At 38.9% G+C, this 20,688-nt stretch overlaps 1 long non-coding RNA gene across 1 annotated transcript; it reads left to right on the top strand.

The window, feature by feature from the left end:
- The first annotated feature begins 11,777 nt into the window (after nt 1-11,777).
- LOC140848162 (uncharacterized) lies at nt 11,778-19,155 on the top strand. The gene is made up of 4 exons (XR_012128714.1): nt 11,778-11,915; nt 14,973-15,039; nt 16,104-16,280; nt 18,552-19,155. It is a non-coding gene; the product is annotated as an uncharacterized lncRNA (long non-coding RNA).
- Nucleotides 19,156-20,688: the final 1,533 nt, after the last annotated feature.

Here is a 20,688-nt window from a genome sequence, read left to right as displayed (position 1 = left end):
GCACAACTGAAAATATGAAGGTTTCCCAAATCTACCATCTTCTTGGAACCTCCTGGGAAAGCCGTAATTTGCTCACACCTGTCTGCCCATGTTTGCTACAGCAGGTACAATGTAACCTAATGGGCTTTAACTTTGTCCCTGGACACTCTTATTTATTGTCACTAACTTTATTGTACAATACCATCAAGTCAATATCTTTAACAGTCCACTCTGATTTTTGAATCTAGACAGAACATCCTGTCTCTCAGCCCTTCTGTCCTTTTCTTTCAGATGCCATGTAAGTTAACTGGCATTAGCAATAATAGAAATCCTCAGTAACAAAGGTTAATAGATTATGGTTGCAATGAGAAGTAGACTTAATACTTGCATATGAGTGCTCTCTTATGAAATCCAGTTTCTCCGTGTGCCATCGCTGTCACCTACACATAGAGCGCCCAATTCTCCAGCATGATTCTCTCACGGGTCTCGCACGCTCATCACAGTCTCATTTGTTGATTGGTTTCTGGAATTGTAGTATGGGCATAATATGACCAATACTTTCTCTACCAAAAGTCTTGCCCTGAATGTAAGTGTTATCTGGTGGCAAAGAGGACAAATTGCATGTGGCATCATGGGATATGTGCTTGGGGTCATTAGATTCCAGATTTACCACTTAAGTCTTAAACAAGTTGAATGACTTCCTTGAGCTTCAACTGGAAACATAGGAAAGGGAAATATTTACCTCATGGAGTCAGTATGAAGTGTAAATGGAGATCCTGTGAAGAAAACATGGAGATTGTGGAGATTATATAATCTCTCAAGAAACTGCTCCAAAGGCACATAATAAGTGCTTAAGATCTAATGCATACTCTTACCAGAAAATAGCTTACTGTTAGATCCATTTAAGAAGTGCTATTATTATTAGAAGTACTGTGCCTGGCAATAAGGTATAGGAAGATTAAAACTGATTAAGAACCTACAGTTCTTTCTCCTTGAACTTAAGGGACAAAAGAAGAAGAATGTACCCAAAAGACCCTCCTTTCCAGCATCTTAGACAGAGTTATGGCTCCCTTGGGAGAATGGCTTCCACTGGCCACATTGCTGTATGAACATTTTGTATTGCCAGTTAGCATAGACAGGAATTTCTCCCTTGAATGTGGCCTCTCCTCAGAAGCTGTGCCAAGCCAGTGACATCTCCCTGGCAAAAAGTGTCTCACTAGCTCCATTTTCATCTTTCAGTGTCAAGTCAATGTCAAGTTCATTTTAAGAATCAACCTTTGGAGACTCTTCCGGGGGCCACCTGCCATCTCCACTAAAGGCTGCCTTTGTAAAGGTTTTTTTTTTTAATACAGAGTCCTTTTCATGTTTCCCTAGAGATATGGTACCTTTGAAGTTGACCCAAGACAGAGCCAGAGATTCAATTTGATACAGAACTTCTCCTCATCTGCTGCTACCCCACTTGAGCTTTGACAAAAGAAGCAGAGAATGAGGACATGAGAAAGATAAAAGGACCTCCCATTACGAGTCAGGAATTGATTTTTTCTTCTTCTTTTTTTTTGCATCCAGGAAAGCCATTATGAAATGTGAGGGTAGAGAGGCTACTCACTCCCTTTCATACTGAAATATTGTACTCAGAACTACATCACTGAGGTAGCACTGGTAAATGGAGCAGACAGTCGCCTAAAGCAAGAAGCCATGCTTCTTGATATGGAAGGGAGAAACACCTTTATAGGTAAACATGTGCAAGGATTCATCATTTTTCTGGAAAAAGTGAACTCAGAGATGTCGACCAGTCAGGTGAAATAAGAGTCATTAAATGAAGCAGATAATTCTAGGACTAAATTAGCTAATTACAGGGCAACCCTTCTCTGGCTGGCCCATATTCAGATGTTGCTTCAGAGACACCATAAGAGAGTACTCAGACATGGGCTTATTCAGGACGCTCCAGACTAAAAGTGCCAAAACTGTGAGAAGGGGCATTCATTCACTGAGACTCAAGTTCATGTCTGAAAGAAACAACCAGATGGACTTTCTGCACATGTTTCCTTTGATTTTGTTTTCTTTGATTTCCCCCTCTTTTTTGTTTTCTGCACTTTTATCTTTCATTTGATTAAAAGCAGGGTCAGCATTAAATTTTGTGGAACATAACATAAAACAGGGGCTCCTGAAGAAATGAATTCAATATTAGGAATGGAATATTACTAATGATAACAACCCCCCAGGGGATGGAAGGTCACTCATAAGAATGAGGGGTTTATGCTTATGACGCTTAATGAGGGGTTTATGCTTAAGTCAGACAATGCACCTACCTTTGGTTAAGAGTTATTTATGATGAGCATATTTTGCTGTTTGAATGTTTTCACTGGGTACCATCCCTGTAATATCTTACTGTAACTTCTCTGGTTGAATTGGAGTTAACAAAGAACAAAAGTGTCAGGCCTAGATTAATAGGTTAGTCATGGAAATTTGATTATGGGAAGGGGATTTTACTCTGGTTTATTATGCCATGTTAAATAACATACTGAAAAAATAAGTTTTGATTATAAAAATAATGTAACAACATAACATAAAAAGGACACCCACAAAAATAACACCATTTATTCCCCCTTCTGGTCTTTTTCCAAGGTGTGTGTGTGCGTTTGGTGATGGTAGGGGACGGGAGAGTGTGTTAACTGATATTACCCAAATTATATTCACAACCCAGTCACTCTATCAAATGCTGCCTTATTCTTTTAGAAGATCGGGTGACTGATTCATCTTCTCTCTCTTTCTTTCTCTGTTATTTTTTGTGGCCTTGGAGGGACTTAATTGTATAATCAAGCTCAACGTTGAAGTTTTGGGTTGAAATATAGAAATAATACAGCTTTAGAAATTTGGACATCAAATTACTCTACTTGAAGAACTGTATTTAGATGTGTATGCTGAAAACCTTGGCAGAAATTAACTCCCTGAAACTGGATTGCTGCAGAAACAACACTTTCCAGAAGGCCCCGGGAATCCCTGACTAGATGACTAGATGACTAGCTGATCTGTAATTCCCATCCCTCTCATTTACTGTCTCTCATTTAGAGGGACCAGGGTGAGGGACTGCCTTTTATATTAAAAAAATAGTTTTAATGTACCCAAACAAATACTCCAGAAACAGTAAAAGCTTTTTTGGATGACTGCCATACTACCATTCTCTCCATAATATGTTTCAGAGATAATATTCAGTCATTCTTTCTTTCTTTTTTTTTTTTGCATTTGTATGGCAAGAAGAAAACAAGGCTACAGATTATCTTTTTACAGTATGTGAATTCCACTAACTGTTTCTTTCCCCAATTGCTTTTACAATGTCCAAGTATATGACTATTTCAGAAGCAGTATGGTGTAGCAAAGAACATATGCATCACATGTAAGGAACCTTTGATTTCTGTCCTAGTTCTCCACTGCCAGGCTTCTGCTTTCTCATTTTTAAAAGAAGCAGATTATTCTTTTAAAATACTGAATATTTCTCCCAGATTTAACATTCTATGATTCTTTGAGTGGTATGTTTTGTTGTTCTTTTCCTGATGATTTTGGAGTGTTATCTTGGCAACTGTTTGATTATATTGCTTCTCTTTGTGCAGTCACCTCTCCTGAATTTGGCATCTCACTCAGCTCAGCTGATGGTTACACTAGGAGCAGCAAAGAACACCTATATCCTATGCCAAGCCAGGGAAACGTATTTGCATGAGTTTTTTCTGTTCCCTAAAGATCCCAAGCATTTTTGAAGGATATACAGACAACATTCATTAGAAAATTCATTCCTGTGAAAAGCTGACCACCATACTAGATTTCTACGTTTCACTTGGACCCTTTGGAACTATCTCCTATCCATCTATTGAAGTTACATCTTCCTGGGCTTGTAGGTCCTACATTTAGCTAAAATAAAACTGCCTTTATTTCAAGGTGATTTTAATGGATTTTTCATAGACAATGCAATCGTGAACAACACAGGCAAGTTTTCTCTTCTCATATTTGTTTAGAATCTAGAAAGAGAAGCAGACATGGATCAAATCATATCAATCAATGAGAAAAATAAAACAGTGGCGAGTGCCACCATAGCCAAGTACATGGTGTTCTGAAAGTCTATAGTATTATTTGGCCTGTTCAGGGACAACAAACAGCCTTCCCAAGGAATTAATTTTTAACCCAGGATCTAAATGATGTCTTAGAGTAAAGAGCTGTAAGGGTTCAGAAGGAATTACTTCGAGACTCAGGTTATTTTGAGTTTAAGGCAATCAAGACCCAAAAGACTCAGGAAGAAACTTTAAACTTCCCCTTATCTGCCTGAAAGAGTGAAGACCCATGACATGTTCCAGGAAGACAGCTATCACCACAGATAACTGCACTATAATATTAACTAGGGATGGTAGACAGGGAGGAACCTAGCCAGGCCCTGTTTGATTAAAGTCCTCTCTATCTCATGTTTCTGGATGGCCTAGCAAAATTTATTTACCAAACAGTTGCTCTTTTTCATCTTCCTCCAAAATGCCTTCCTCCCCTTTGCAGTCCCAGGCCCCAACCCACCCTGTTCTCCTTAGATCAGGATGATATGTATATTTCATTTTGCCTGTCTTTAGAATCTCATGTTTACGCAGATCCCCTATATGTATGCAAATTTATTTGATTTTTCTCCTGTTATTCTTTCTCATGTCACTTTAATTCTTAGACCATCTAGAAAAATCTTTGAAAGCAGAGGAAGATGTTTCCCCCTCAACAGAGCAAAAAGAAGAAGGAAAGGAATTTGGGGAGAGTGCATGTCATATGACAATACCTTGGGATAACAGGAAATAGCAAGTTTACAGGGAGCCAAAGGCAAATGTGGCTGGATTCTAGAATGTAAAGAAGAGCCTAGAGGAGATGAGACTGCAAACATGGGTAGAGGCCTGACTATGCAAGACCTATGTTTTGTCTTTACCCTAGAGCAAAGAAATCACGGATGGGACCTGCGGGCATGATTAGATTTAGTTATCAATCGCCTTTTACTTGAGAAAGGAAAGAGTTGAGGCAATTTGTCTAGAGTTAGATTGTGTGGACAACTAAATTGTGATGTAATAGGTTTATTGTTATTCTGGATTCTTCTCTGGACAGATAGATAGACCTAACTTTCCTTGAATATCTTATATCTGAGAGAATGTGCTATGGGGATTAGCCAGGACCATATCAAATGGACAATCAGAAGCTACTGTTCTCTTGTTTATTCCTGCACTATTTATGTTACTGAAATGGATTTAGACATCTGAAGGACAGCCTGAGGTTCCATAGAATTCCCTCAAGGCAGACTCACAGCTCTGCCAGGTGAGAGGAAGCACAGCTGTGTGCGCTCTAGGAGCATTTTTGATGAGACTGCCAAGTGTTTGCCAATGTGACCAATAGAGATGACTGGAAACTCCCAAGTTATTCTGATAATCTTGGGTGCCTTTGATACATTTTCTCCCACTTTTCAGTTAAATTCACAGAACCTCAGGAATTTTATTGCCAGGCCTTGTTTGATTAATGTCCTCTCCTCCTCCTGTTTCTGGATGGCTTACCAAACATTTATTTATCAGACATTAATTTTATTTTCATTTTCCTGTGAAATGCTTTCCTTCCCTTTGAAGTCCCAGACCTCTACCCTGTTCTCCTTAGATCAGGATGATATGTACACTTCATTTTGCCTCTCTTTGGAATCTCATGTTTATGTGGATTCCTTATATGCACGCAATTACATGTTTGAATATGTGTGTGCAAATAATCCCATTATTTGGAATTAACTCCATTATTATATAAATAATATAAATTCCCATTAGAGATTTCCATTCCTGCTAACTTGTGTTCTCACAGCCACAGAGCCATCATTCCGAAAATAATCCCTCACCATTTTAAGTACCAGATGGAAGCCCACAATCATTCCAGCTTCAAGTGCCCATCCTACTCTTAGGGTTAGGGCATTTTATTCAGTATCCTCGGCCCTCACCTTCCTCCTACCCTGCCACTGATTCTAGATCAGAGAAAAAAGGAAGGACTGGAAGGGACATAGACTGATATTTATCTCTTCAGCCTTTCCAATCCTAATAGAATCTTTTAGTAGGTGATATTACAACTTCATGCTTCAGACAATAGAATTCACCAGACTTTTAACCAGCTCTGGTTCTGGTTAGTGGACAAAATAGAGATGTAAGACACATCAGACTCCCAGTAAACATGTGAAATTCCATTCACCTTATACATCAGACTCCCAGTGAACATGTGAAAGAAATTCCATTCACCTTGTTCTGTGACTAAACCCACTTGTTTATGTATCAGGGTTGGCAAGGCTAGACTTGACATCAGGGAACAGGGACAAGAGATAAGGCTGAGGAAGAGTAAGATGGGGTGGGAGGAGTGGAGAGATTGGAGGCTTCTGACCTTTATAAAGCTGCAGAGCCTGGTCAATGAGATGATTTTGAGTGAATCTTCTGTTCTTTGTGAACTCCTCGAGATTAGAGTATCTTTCACTGTAAGTAAACCTGTTCCCCAGACAAAATAAATGTTCTGGTAATGGAAAAGGATATGGGATTATTTGAATAGCTTCAGAAAGCTGTTGTGATTGCAACTCCCCCTAAAACACACCACCACCACCAATAACAAAAAGAGGGAAAAGGCATGAGGATTTGAATACACTGTTTGGGAATACCCTGTCCCCACCATTTTTGGAAAGAAATGGATGAGAATAAAGGGGAGCATAGGAGGCTAAACATCAATGTGTGGCTGCTATTAGAGGTTTTCATTTTTTTCTGCTGTTCCCCCAAATAAGGTCGAATGGATTTTTTTTTTTTTTGTTTGTAGACAGCCTAAGCAGTATATTCATCACATTTTTTCCTCCTACTATCCTTTCCTCTCTTTGCAATGTTTATTAAAATGAGAATAGAATGGTTGGTGACTGTGATCATTAGCTTGCAGAGGCTGGCTTATGAAACAGATTGTGAGTGCCATAAAAGCAGGCCTAGGAATTCTATCATCCAGTCCTGATGTGGCATGTCAATTCTCAGGGAATGGCTTATCTTAAATAGTGTTTGCAGTTATTCATAAATATATAATGACAGTGATCCTTAAGTAAACTTCATCCAAATCACTCAGTCCTGCACTAGTAATGATTGCATGCTAGTCAAAAGCAGTGAGAGGTAGCTGCCCTGCCCTGCTTATAGTATTGGCCATTGTTCAAATACTCTGTCATTCACCCTTCATAGCTAAAGGCTAGTCTCCAGAACCTGGAAGAATTAACTCACTGCTGCTTTGGAATTTTGACATTTCTAAGGTTAAATGAGAAGAGAAAATAAAACAATGATATTAGAGAAATGGGATGAGTCATGGAAAGCAAAACATGTTAGACAGTAGATGAACAATGCAGAGGTTTTCTATAAGAATTTATAAAGAAAACTAAGAAAGAAATGTATTTGAAAAACACTCTAGTCACCCCATGGAATTAAATATGAATAAATGGAAATACGTATTTTATTCTTGGGTGAAGTTTCAATATTGTAACAATAACATTTACTTCAGAATTAATCTATAAAATTAGCACACTCTCAATTAAAGTACCGAGATGTACTCAAATTATTTATGGAAAAAACAAAAGCATATAGAAAAGCCAGGATAACTATGAAAAATAATAGTGGAGGGAAACTGGCCCTATGAAATATTAAGCTACAAGATGTACAGTTTATAGTAGCTCAGATTATCAGAAGGACAACAAAAAAGGAAAATCGTATATAGAGATAAATGCCTAAGGGTAAGAATTAGTACATGATAAAGATGAATAAAAAGCAAATTATATAGCAGATGTTGTTGGGACAATTGGCTAGTGTCTAAAAAAATAGTTGCATTTCTTTCTTACATCTCGCATGAAAATAAATCCTAAATAGACCAAAGAATTAATAAGAATATCAACAGAAACAGGAAAGAAAGAGATTTTATGAGGGCAAAAGGAAAATGTGTATTTTTCCCTAAATTCCTGAGAATTTAGGAAATTAGAGAATTAAAACCAAATAATTGTAAAAAGAATTGACATATTTACATAAAAGTTTAAAACTCCTACAACTTCCTGAATTACCACAAACTGGATTAAAAGAGAAATGATAACTGTGAAAACTATTCTTAGACCATATGATAGTCTAAGGTCTAAGGACTAATACTTTCAATATTAAAATAACTTTACAAATAAAACTATATCATAGAAAATGAGAAAAATAACATGAAGAATTCACAGAAATACCAAATACCAATTCTCAATTAACATGAGAAAATGTTCAAGCTCACTCATAATTAAAGAAATTTAACCTAACAGTTTGACTATTTTTTAGACATCAAAATGGTAAAAGTTTAAAACTTTGATATTTCCTAATACTACAATGAAATATATTGAAAAACTAGACCAATGTTGGCAGAGGTTTAAATTGATACACTTTGTATATATACCCTGTGCCAATATCTATAAAAAGGTAAAGTCCATCTATCCTTTGATCAACAATTGGACTTGTAGAAATGTACCCTAAAGAGATGTTCAATAATTTGGCAAGATAGGAGTATAAAGAAGTTGATCGCAACATTCTCTGTAATAGCAAAACAACACAAGACAGAACAACAACAAAATCCCTCAAAACCCTAGAAACAACCTGAATCCATAAAAAAGAAACTGAGTAAATCACTATGCAGTGATTAAGATGAATGAAGTAAATCTATTTATAATGTATGTAGACTTAATGTCCCAGCCACAGTGTTATGTGAAAATAAGATCTAACAAGGTGTATATTTCAATCCCATTTCTGCTTTTTTCTCTTTAAAATATAAATTACATATGAGCTTACACAGTTAAAGAAAAGCTAAGCAACACCTCTTTCAGCTCATACAACATCCTTGATAAGTAATGGTTGGGACCCTTCATTTGCCCCCAATTTATAACTTAAACTTAAAGGCCAGCCAGTATTACCTACTCCCATCTATCCAAATCTAACTTATTTAGCTGCAAGGACACCTGATTGAAGTGTTTTAACTCTCCAAGTATTTGCCTTATTTAATGTTCCCAGGCCAAATGAGAACTACACAAGCAAGCAGACCAAGTGAATTATTTATAGGAGAAAACTTATGAGCGTTATAGATCAATGGTTATTATATAATGGCAAAGCTGTCTAAACAGCAGTCTATAAATAACTGAAGTTTTAAATATCCAGGAATGTGGATAAAAAGTAAAATTTATCAATTCTGTCAATATGTTAATCTTGCTAAGTCTTTTTACACTACTCAGCTAATTTCTAAAAGGTGGATGATTCCAAGAGGGAGAGTACTTTCAAACAACATGTGCTGGCATATCTTTCTCCAGTGTTACAGGAAAGAAAAAAAACAATCAGAAGGAATCATGGCTAAAGCTGCAGGGAAGCCAGTGCATCCTGCTACGCTTGGATCAATCCAAGTGAGGGAAGTGAAAAAATGGGGATTTGAACTCCAGAGGATGTCATTTATTCTCATCTCTGTCTTATGTCTATGCCATATTCCTGTAAGATCATGCAAGGCAGCATACTTTTGTCATAAACGTGTAGGTTTTGGAATACTCGGGTTCTGAAATTTGCCAGTGTATTGCCTACTGATTTGGACAAGTCACTTAACTACTCAAAGCTCAGTCCTCTCATGGGTAAACTATAAAGCCAAATCCTAGGTTTGTTTGAAAGAATGGGGTCTGGCACATGCTAAATGCTCAGAATATGCTATTTGTCCATTCTTTCTTTCCAATTATCTGTTTAAAAATTGCCATCTAATATTGGGTTTGTCTCAATGAAGCAAAACTGAAGGAACAAAACAGCAGCAGACTCACAGACTGCAAGAAAGGACTAGTGGTTACCAAAGGGGAGGGGTAGGCAGGGCGGGTGGGGAGGGAGGGAGAAGGGAATTGAGGGGCATTATGATTGGAACACATGGTGTGGGGGATCATGGGAAAGACAGTGTAGCACAGAGAAGACAAGTAGGGACTCTGTGGCATCTTACTGCACTGATGGACAGTGACTGCAGTGGGGTATGGGGGGACTTGATAATATATGGGTGAATGTACTAACTACATTGTTTTTCATGTGAAGCCTTCATAAGAGTATATATCAATGATATCTTAATAAAAAAATGGGGTTTGTCTGATATGCTTTATTCCTACACCTGGCACTTATATAAACTGAAACAGGCATCACCTTTGACTCTGTAACCTCTGCTTGTACTGTTATGTGTCTGTTGGTCCTGTCTACCATAGCATTGGAAACAATTATAATGTGCTGGCTGCACACACTCTTCTCTTGGTTTTCTCTTACCAGTATCTACTACATGCACACACAAGTGCCCAGTGAATGTTGTTGCCTTAACGCTCTGACAGCTGGAGAGATGTACCACTTCCAGGTTACAATATTTACTCCCTGCATCATACAACTGAGTAACCAGTTAACCAGCCATCCAAGGAAGGAAATAACAGGCTGATGAGAACTTATGGTAACAGTTCCTGTGGGTCGATTTTAGAATTCACCTTCTCACTCAGTGTGTTTAGCTCTTTCTTTAGGAGAGATGCTCCGTGACTACATGTCATAATTCCCCTTCGGTATATGGGCCGCTGTACAAATAGATGCAATAAGTAAGGAAGAAGCTGCCTACTTTCTCAGCTTGGTAAATATCATACCAGAAGTGTCATCTTACTAAGAGAGATATAATAAAACAGCCATAGAATGCTTGTGGGATAATAAAGGTCTCATTAGTTGGATGTTAAAGAAATTAACCTGTATAGAGCCAAAGGACAAAAAAAAGAAAAGTCCCTGAATTAGACCCATACTTAATTAATTTATTCTCATTTCATCCCAGTTAACAAAAAAGATGAAGAATTGCTTTTCCTTATGGAAGAAGATCAAGCTGGTTGTTTAAGGGACTGTAACTTGTCTTAAATGACCATGCTGAGGAAATAAATCACAAAACTGGTATTTCAAACCACATCTACACTCTTCCCCTTGATTTGTTCTTTGTGCTGCTTTTCCCACTAGTGGCTCTAAATATTCTAAATAGAAGGGGATTTCAAGAGGCCTTCTGTTTAAAAGAGAAAGGCTGAGGACTTGCCTTGCTGAAGTCAGAGCAGAACAAGCACCCTTCTGTGCACTCGGGGTGACCTGTCAGGAGGTGTTCTGATAGGAAGCCTGCCAGTCACCCACTGGCATCACCACTCACATTCACAAGCCAGAGACAGTGGGGTGGACACAGACTCACACAGCCTGCAACTGTTTCTCCAAAATGATCAAAGTAGCCACAGAGAATATTTGAGTCGCTTTGGGTAAAAGTCCTTTACTATGTAACCAAGTTTTCTCATCTATCAACTTGGCTTGAATGGAATCAATTCTGGTATCCTGCAGTTCTTTTGTTACTAAAATTTCATCGGTATCTGAAAACTGGTGACATTTTATAAAACTAAGTTATCATTCTGGAAACTGTTTCCAGCAAAAGGAATCTACATCAAAACTTACGACCAGCCGCACATATATATTGCACTCCTAAGATTAAAATGTTCCTTTAATATTTACTAATTAGCAGCAAGGTTGTACAGTAATGTTCCTCTACAAGGATTCTTCCCTCCTGCATTTCTGAAAAAAAAACAAAAAAAACCCATGTGTCTGATTAAAAACTCTTATCGCCTCTCACAACAGACACCGGTTTGATTTCTCCTTTAACTGCAGTGAGGTCACACTCCTGTGTTTGTGACATAGCAGTGGGTTGCCATGGAGATGATAGCTTTATCAGCAACTCCACTTTGCAATGACTTAACAGCAAGGTTACCAAGAAGCAGATGGGCTGTGAAGGAGACAAACCCCTTGTCTAAACACAAACAGCACTGATAATTAATTAGCTGAAGCAGCAGGGGAAATTATGAGAATGTGTAAAAGGTAAAAAGATTTCTATTTATTACAGATTTGATAGTTCTATTTCTTTTGCCAGAGGAAATTTCTATTTTCCTTGCCACTTGGGAATGTTAAACGTTATACCGAATAAATATGACACTAAGCAGTTTGAATGTGCTGGACTTCGCTTTCTAGACCCATTGATTTCTTGGTTAAAGTATTGAAGCAAATTATCTTTCGTGTCTGTGATTCCTAAGGTCCGTCAACCGGATTGGAAGAGCAGTGCTGTACCTTATGTGGCCTGGCATGTTGAAGGGGTAGGTGGTGTTTCCAAAAGCAGATGGGGCCCTTTTTAAAATGTTCTATATACATAGATCAGAAAAGGGCCACTTTGACATAGCCCAAAGTAAGCATTTCTATTCCGAAAACAAATCCCTGACTACTTGGCCACAGATCCGGAACCTTGGTCAGTTCCAGGGAAACTGGCTCAGTCTGCCATCCCCAGTCCCTCGCCTTGTTCTTCTCTCTTCTCCCCTGTCACTCAGACAGACACCACTCAGAAGATCTTGTCCCTCACTTCTTTCTGCTCTGCCTCAAATTTCATTTATACTATATAAAAGACTATACATAGTTGACCTACAATAAACATTTGTTGATTGAACATGGGGTTAAAAGATGGCCTCTCCTATTATTTGTATTAACTGTGACCTTGTTTCTGAAGTAACAAGCTAAACTCCAGGTGTCATCCAGTTGCTGGGATTTGTGAAAAGGAAAGATACCTGTGAATGTCCCTGAAATGACACTATGTATCGTTAGCTTGGCATGATTTAAGTAAAAAATCTTCATCCATAAGATCCTAGAACTTTGATCACAGAAATGACTTTGTAGATGTGGGTCCTTGCCCAGGATGTCTGAATACCTAGGTCCCTGTGATATTTTTAATGCTCTCAAATTCATCCAAGAATAGACCATTTCACATGGGGCAATATACCATCCTTCTTTCCTTTGAATTGGAATATGAACTTCATGTGGAAACACTCATTATCACAAACATCTGAAGCTATAATCGACAGTTCTAGGCCTTTGAACAGTAAAAAATAAGACAACAATTTGATAATTACTTGATTAATATAGTATGTTGAGAATGGAAATATTCCCAAATGTAGGGTCTTGATTGAAATAAAGGTAAACATATGGGTATTTGGTAATGAAAATGTCAGGGGTCCATATCCTATTTCAAAAATTTATAGAAATAATAATAATGATTAATGTTTAGTAAGCGCTTGTTGCCCCAGTCACTGTGCTACTACCATGTATTATCTCCTGTATCAAAAACAAAACAAGAGTAACAACAGTAGAAAAACAACTTGGAGGACAGAATTATTAATTTCCTCAAACTACAAATGAAAAAGACTTGATATTTGACCTGAAGCAGTTACGTAACTTTTGCAGATGCCGTGGTAATCTAAATTATCCTAATTTTCTAAGTAGTTGACATGCATCCATACTATTTTATGCATTTTGCAATTTTGTTTAAGAAATGTGTTGTTAAGGAAAAATAAATTCATTATTCATCCCTTTCTTCCATATATAGTGCCCACCTGCTAGGTAAAATCTCGATAAAGCCACTTTTTCCTCTGTAAGCAAAGACAGAAGGACCCAGTTCTTCTAGTGTAGCACCCTGGCCCCCTTGCATCACCTCTGAAACAGCCTGTGTCTCTGTCTTCCTGGTGGAAGGCACCACAGGGGAGATGATGTATAATTACTTGTCTGGCAGGGTTTTAAATTATGTAAATACCTGTCTTTTGGCAATAAGAGTATAGCCATCCATTCTTTCCCCAGTCAGGAGATGATAAGAACTTTGGGAAGAGAGAAGAACTTTGAGATAGTTGAAAATGAATGAGCTAGAAATCAAATGATTTATGTCCACTATCTGATTTTCTCTGAGAAAATGACTAATTTCCCAAGCTGGCAAGCAAAGAAAATGAAATAAACAACAAATTTTAAAGCTGAAGCTAAAAACACTAACAGAATCAGAAAGGATAAATGTTCAGTGTGAGCCAACTATCACATCTTTAACCCTTCCATCTGTGGGCGCACACCAGAGAAAGGAAGATAAAAACACAAACTACATCCAGCCTGTTAGCTGGGTAATTTGATTTTCATGTACTTGTGAGCTGGTGAGGCACGTCTGGCTCTTTCTGTGTGTAAGCATTGAGCCTGGCAATTAACCCTGTTCTCTTAAGCAATCAAGGGACCTCATTGCTGGGACCTCATTCAAAGCCACCTCAGGTGGGCACTATGCTAATGACCTGTGCTGGGCCTGATGTTGCATCATGAAGGGTGACAGTCAGGAACATGTGGGCTTTCTTGTCAGGAATATCTTTTTGTATATAACTAATTGGACAGATTAGGAAAAGAAGGTTATTGGAGAGATTACTGAAATGGCATTCAAGAAGTTTTCTTGGAATGAGCTGCAAAGAAATGGAATAACAGAAACAAAGAAATGGAATAACAGAAACACAGAGAAATATAATAGACTTGTGGAATATCACAAAGGTTACCTGGGTTATAAAGAAAAGCACTTGCATCTCCTTTCAGGTTATAAACTCAAATTTGATGTCTCCTGGGAGATATGGAATACCTCCTCAGAAGCCACTCCCATGTTCCCTCTCACAGCTGCCATTTAGTTGATAACACTCATCTATCTGTGTTCTGTGTTTATGCTGAAATGCATTCTATTTTCTGTGGCTGAAATCAAAGCAGTATGGAGGGCCCCAGCACACGCAGGCGTGCGCAGCTTTGGCTGGCTTCCTGCTGGTGGTCCTTAGGGACTGAGGGCCTTGCTGCTTCCTCATTCTTATTTGGGATGGGAAGAGGGGCTGGAGAGACAGTAAGAATCCTCACCATCTGGACTGTTTTCCCTGCCAAACACCCAGATAATGTTCCTGAAATTTCCCTATCCTACAGTCCTATGTCAGGATCATGGTTTATCAAAAAGTCTTTAAAGAGGTGCATAGTAGACAGCTTTAGTTTCTTTTCTTCTTCGAAAATGGAGATGTAGAGGGATAAATGTCACTCTCTTCCTTGTTCCTTCCACAGGAATGTATGAATCCCCTTTTCTGTTTCCTTATGATGTGACCATTAATAACGCACCAATATTAAAGAGGTGAGTATCTATTTGTTTTTTTTTTGTGGAGAGAGAAGACAAGTACCTCTTATTTTCCTGGTTTGAATTCTGCATAAATGTTTCCTGGTCTTATCATTGATTTTCTAAAACAGCTTTATTGAAGTATAGTTGATACATAAGAAAGACTGCACATATTTAATGTATACAGTTTCCTCAGTTTGGAGATATGCATACGCATGTAAAACCATGACAACCAAGGTAACATCTATCACCTCCAAAAGTTTATCTTGCTTGTTTTTTTTGGTTTGTTTAGCTTTTTTATGTATGGCAGGAACTTTTTACCTGAGTATGCTTTTCTTTAAACCACACCTTCTCCACCTTAGCCTTACTCTGCAGCTTGCTCCCACTTTTATTAAGTCAAGACACAGAATAAATACCATTGCATTATACAGAGTAATACCTATCCATCCATCTATAATATATGAAAATAACATTAAGTATCAGCTCAAAATCTATTTCAAATAATACTCAATACATTGAGATTTGGTCATAGCTAAGAATTTTAATGGTACACTAACATTCATTTATCCACCCTTACATTCAACAAACATTAATTTATTATTTATTATGTGCCAAGTCCTACACTAGACTCTGGGGACCCATAGATAAATATAAGATGAAACTCTTGCCCTCAACATATTTCACTGAAACATAAATTTATGTATAGAAATACACCATTCAAAATAGGAACTCATTTCTTTTGTCTGGTCACTCTCTTTTACCAGGTAGATTACCAAGCTGACTAGTAACAAACAAGGCATATGATAGATCTCCTTTGGACCATTCTCTTTACCATCATCACCTGTAGAATCTGCCTTCGATTCTACCTCTCTGTGAACTTTCTCCAAACTTTCATACTCTTTGTTTCCATTTATTTTCCTCTGAGTTATTCCATCATAGATTTTTACTGTAAATAGAAATACCACCCTGAATTTCTGCAATCTAATGCCATATCCTTCCTCATTACTCAAAGTGGTAAATTAAGTCTAAATGGCACAACTTATCTTCTCCCTTTCTGTCTTTTTGTCTCTATTTTTTCACAGTTCTTTAATGTGCTTTGCAAACAAGAACTATAAGATGACATAAAAATAAAGGATAGGGCAAAACATGCCACCCACTGTCAAGTTTCTTGTAAGTTGGCAGTAAGGATTTTGCAGAGGATTGCTTCTGAAAAGCATAAGAAAACTGTCTTGAGATCTTTGACCAACAGGGCTTTTCAGGTATGTGGGTTTACAGGATTTCAACTCTTTAGAGCTTTAATGCACTTTCACCAACAATTCTGGCTACTGCACTGATAAGATTCTGAATCATTCTCAGCCCACTGATAAGATTCTGAATCATCCTCTCTGCCTCTGGCCACAGCAAGTCAGCACAGCTCTCAGGCAAGAGAAGAGAGCTGGGGCCTTTGTTTACTGCTGTCTCCTGTTGTGAATCATGCATATTCAGCCATGTAATTGCTCCTCTTACTCCACTTCTGGTGGAGCCTAGAAATGAGAGGAAGATATGTTATCCTTTAGTCAATCTTTAGAAAGGCCAAAGTAAAAAAGACAAGCTGGATTATAGCTTCCTACTCCAGGTGCATCTGAACAACGGTATCTCCATCACCTAAGAGTTTGTTAGAAATTTGTAACATGAAGCCCCACCAAGATGTATTGATTTGGGACCTGCATTATAATAAAATCTCCAGTGATTCACAGACACCCTGAAGTTGAAAAGCAATGACCTAAAAGGTGTGTTGTTCCATTGACAAAGGACAAAGAAAGGAAGTGACTCACAAAGTGGGCTAAAGAAGAGTTCCTTTAGAGACAAATAAGTAGAAAAAAGGTACAGAACAAAGAAAGGTCCCTCTCTCTCATTTTGTGTGTGTGTGTGTGTTTGGATAAGTGAGAGGCACACACACACAGAGGCACAGAGGAGATAAGATGGGATAAGAAGACACACACACACACACACACATACACACACACATATATATAAACAACCCTGTCTAAAATGTTTCAGTCCACTCTGGATCTCAGCTGCTCGAGGATACTTATAATTGACTGTTGGGTATATCTGATATTTATATCCCACCTGAGATGTTCCCAGGATGTCCTAATCAGGAGGAGAAAAATTCTTAACTTTCTTCCTTAACCCAGACATTAGAATTGATGGAGGTAGTGTTCCTGACACTGTCCTCACTGGCCAAGGTCAAGAAGCTCACCAAAAGAAGTTCTCCTTAGAATTATTTGAAGCAGGAATCCAGCAGGGCTATTTTTCTAGAAGTGGCACAGCTTTCTCTTGATCATTTGGGCATTCCTCATATGGCATCATCAAACACAAAATGATCAATTTTCAGGGTTATAAGGAACCATGAAGGCCAGTCCCTTTTCTTCTGTGATGCCGAAATCCCTACCATGATATAGCAAGTCATTGTCCAGCATATGGTTGGATGAAATAAATGAAAGAAACCTCAAAATTCATGCTTATGTACTGTTAGGCAGTGTCCTTGCAGCTACCTTGTTCATTATTTAAGAGTGCAATATTCTACTGATGACATGTATCACCCTCTGCTCATTCTGGGATGCTTCTCAATAAACAGATGAGCTCCAGAATAGAGATGCAGGGAGGGAAAAGTCCCTTCGTATACAAATCCATTTGCCTAAGTAAAAGAATACGTAGTACTCATAAAAATGGTAATTAGAGCCCAGCATGTGAGAGATACATTTCCCACACTAATAACAACAGTAATATTAATATTAATAATAATAAAACACCCCCAAGATTTACAATTTCAGAGAAAATAATATTTGCTATTATAATTATTGTATTACTGTTAGTAAAAATGATAGGTTATTACTAAGAGACTGGGCCTTCCATGTAACTAAGTAAGCATACTTAGAAAGGGCTCCGCTATAGGCATTTCTCCAATTAAGAAAGGAGACTGGCAGCTCTTCTCACAGCCTACTGCCAGGTACCAATTGATTGCCTCACTTGAATAACTGTTCATGTTGCACTAATCATGTTGTGCAAATTGTTGGCCTCTGCCACTTGGTGACAAAACAGATGGAGTTTCAAAAGGCTGAGTAGCCCTGCCCAGCAACCCCACCTCCCTCTTGCCCTATCCCTGTCCTCAGCCTTCCCCAGCTCTGCCCTGCCCTCCCCCTGCCTGAAATCCAGACACAGATCTGGCCACTTCTGTTTCTAAGGGAAGCCATCCAATAACAATGAGAGAGTAACTGGTCCGACCTTCGGAGCAGCAGCTGCAAGAAGAAAGAAACACCCTCTTGCTGTGTCATGTCTCAAGACCTCTCTCCATACTTAAAGAAAACTCAGAAGCTCCCAGCATGAGCTAGAATGGCCTCATTATAGACACATCTGCATAAATAATTCATTTTTGGGGGAGATTAAATCTCACTTGAGGGGAGAGTCTTTCCATATACCCAGTGAAGCCCCTATAGAACTTTTCTCCCCTGCTCTCAGCACTAACAGTTTGCTTCAACTGCTTCCAGGGACATTTTGCAGGAGGTTTACACAGGAAACTTCATGGCATTCAGAAGATTGTTGTCAGCCTGGACTTTAAACATGAAGCAACTTTCCACCACAAGGAGTTTAAAATTCCCTTGTCAGTACCAAGGAGCCCAGAGAATGCTGATTTTATCAGTGGAAATCCAGCCAGCAACAAGAAGACAAATACAGGACGTTAGGAGTGGAGGGAGGTGTCACTCCACCCAGTCGTTTCTGCAGCAAGACGACATTAGAGGAAAGCAAAGCCCGAGGAGAGTTCTGGCAATATAAATTTGGGACTTACGGACTGTCCTGTAAGCAAGTCCCGAGCCACAGCTCAATTCCAAGCCAATACATTAAAAGGGAAATGGTTGTGGAATTGAAGAATACTTCAAGATGCTGCTCGGTTACTAGAACATGACTGGTCTTGAAAGTGTCTGTCAGTGCCTGGTGTTGATATTGGGACCAAGCAAGAGCATCTGAGGTGAGGGGGACCCTTTAGAGAGAAAGGACAAAGGAAGGAATAAATAAAAGCTTGAGAACTCGAAAGACCAACCAACCAACCAACAAAAATGAAAAACATCAAACCTATACATACAAGGAGCACCAAGAAGACAGCAAAAAAGCGTTTCTACCACAAGGTGGCAAAAAGTCCCATTATCAATGTCAGCCTCCTAGTTTGCACTTCCGTGTTTCCTTGCTGGGTTTAATGCAGTGGTCTACCAGCAGGGTCACCGCCCCGGCCTTGTTCCCCGCGAGCACATCCCCACCCAGCCAGAGTACTTTTTTTGCAGGAAAGCCAGCCCCGGTCCATCACCATCGCTATCTCCTGCCCCATGCCTCACATACGCGGCTCACAGGTTCTCTCCCTGAGGACTTACTCACCCTTCCCTAGGCACAAAGGGCAGCGAACTAAAGTGGGTGAGCCCCATGTCTGCACTCACTCAGCACCAGAAGAGGACCTCAGCCTTCAGTTAGGCGTCCAGTTCCAATCCCGATGTGGCATCCCAGACTCACACATTCCAGAACGTGTTCACCTCTCCAACCTCCTGAATCACCTCCCTTTGACCTCTATGTACCATTCGGATGCTCCCATACTTACTTTCCTTTCCCTTTTAGCACCCTACACTCTTCTCCCATCTTTTTCATAAGATGCTGCTTGTGTTGAAAATACCTTTTCCCTATCCTTTTCCTGGCATGCCCCTAGCTAACTGCTACTACTCTCCAATACACCCTTTATCACCCCGTTTCCTCTTCGTGTGTCTGCTAGCTCCATGAGAGAGATCTCGTGTTTTTCATTGGTAGATAACTCCAGTTCTCAGCACAGTCCCTGATTTATGTTGGTGTTCAATTATCACCAGTTGGCTGGTAATTACATTTTGACCTTGTGCTGTTGGTTTCTAGGAGACTGAGAGGAAAAGATTCTTGATTGTGACAGGTGTGACTGAGGACAGGGGCTTGCTAGGTATATGACCCTCTCCAGCTTGGTGAATACCAGGCACTCAAATATGTGTTGAATGAATGAATGAACGAAAGGTTGACTTCAACCAAAAAACAGTATTAACCCTATGTCCACACAAACACAAGTATGATTGTAACTGAAACTGGACATTAATCAAATTTTTGCCCAGGTGGGAATGTAGAACATTCTCACAGGGGATTAGTTATCTTAAAAATATTATTAAATCTTGAATCCCTTTTATATACTCTGATTTCTCATTTTCTCTCACAGCACAGTGAAGGTACTGGAGTTGAAATTGTGAGACCCTTTGCACTTTTACATCTGAATTATGAAATGCCATATCCACCAGCCTCTCCCAGAAGCAAGACATCATTAATATTAATGTTTGGAAGGACCTGCAGTATGGCAGTGGGATGATTTAAAGAGGAAAATAATCAGGGACTGCCTGTCAGTAAATAAATCTAAGGTCCAATTTGTTTAGTCTTTCACCCACATTTTTAAAGGGAAATTAATACTCTTTTTAAAAAGCAAATCAATATAGACTCTGAATCGCTGACTTGGTAATTTTAAAGTGGAAATTTTTCTCTCATTCCAGGCAGCCTCCTAGCTAATCCCCTTTCTCCAGTCTCTCTCTATGCTATTCCAGTCTACAAGCCACAGGGGTACCCTCAAAATATCAC

Source organism: Manis javanica, chromosome 3 (assembly GCF_040802235.1).
Source record: "Manis javanica isolate MJ-LG chromosome 3, MJ_LKY, whole genome shotgun sequence".
NCBI lineage: Eukaryota > Metazoa > Chordata > Mammalia > Pholidota > Manidae > Manis > Manis javanica.
Note: the sequence above shows the minus strand (reverse complement) of the source record. Positions and strands in the feature narration are given on the sequence as shown.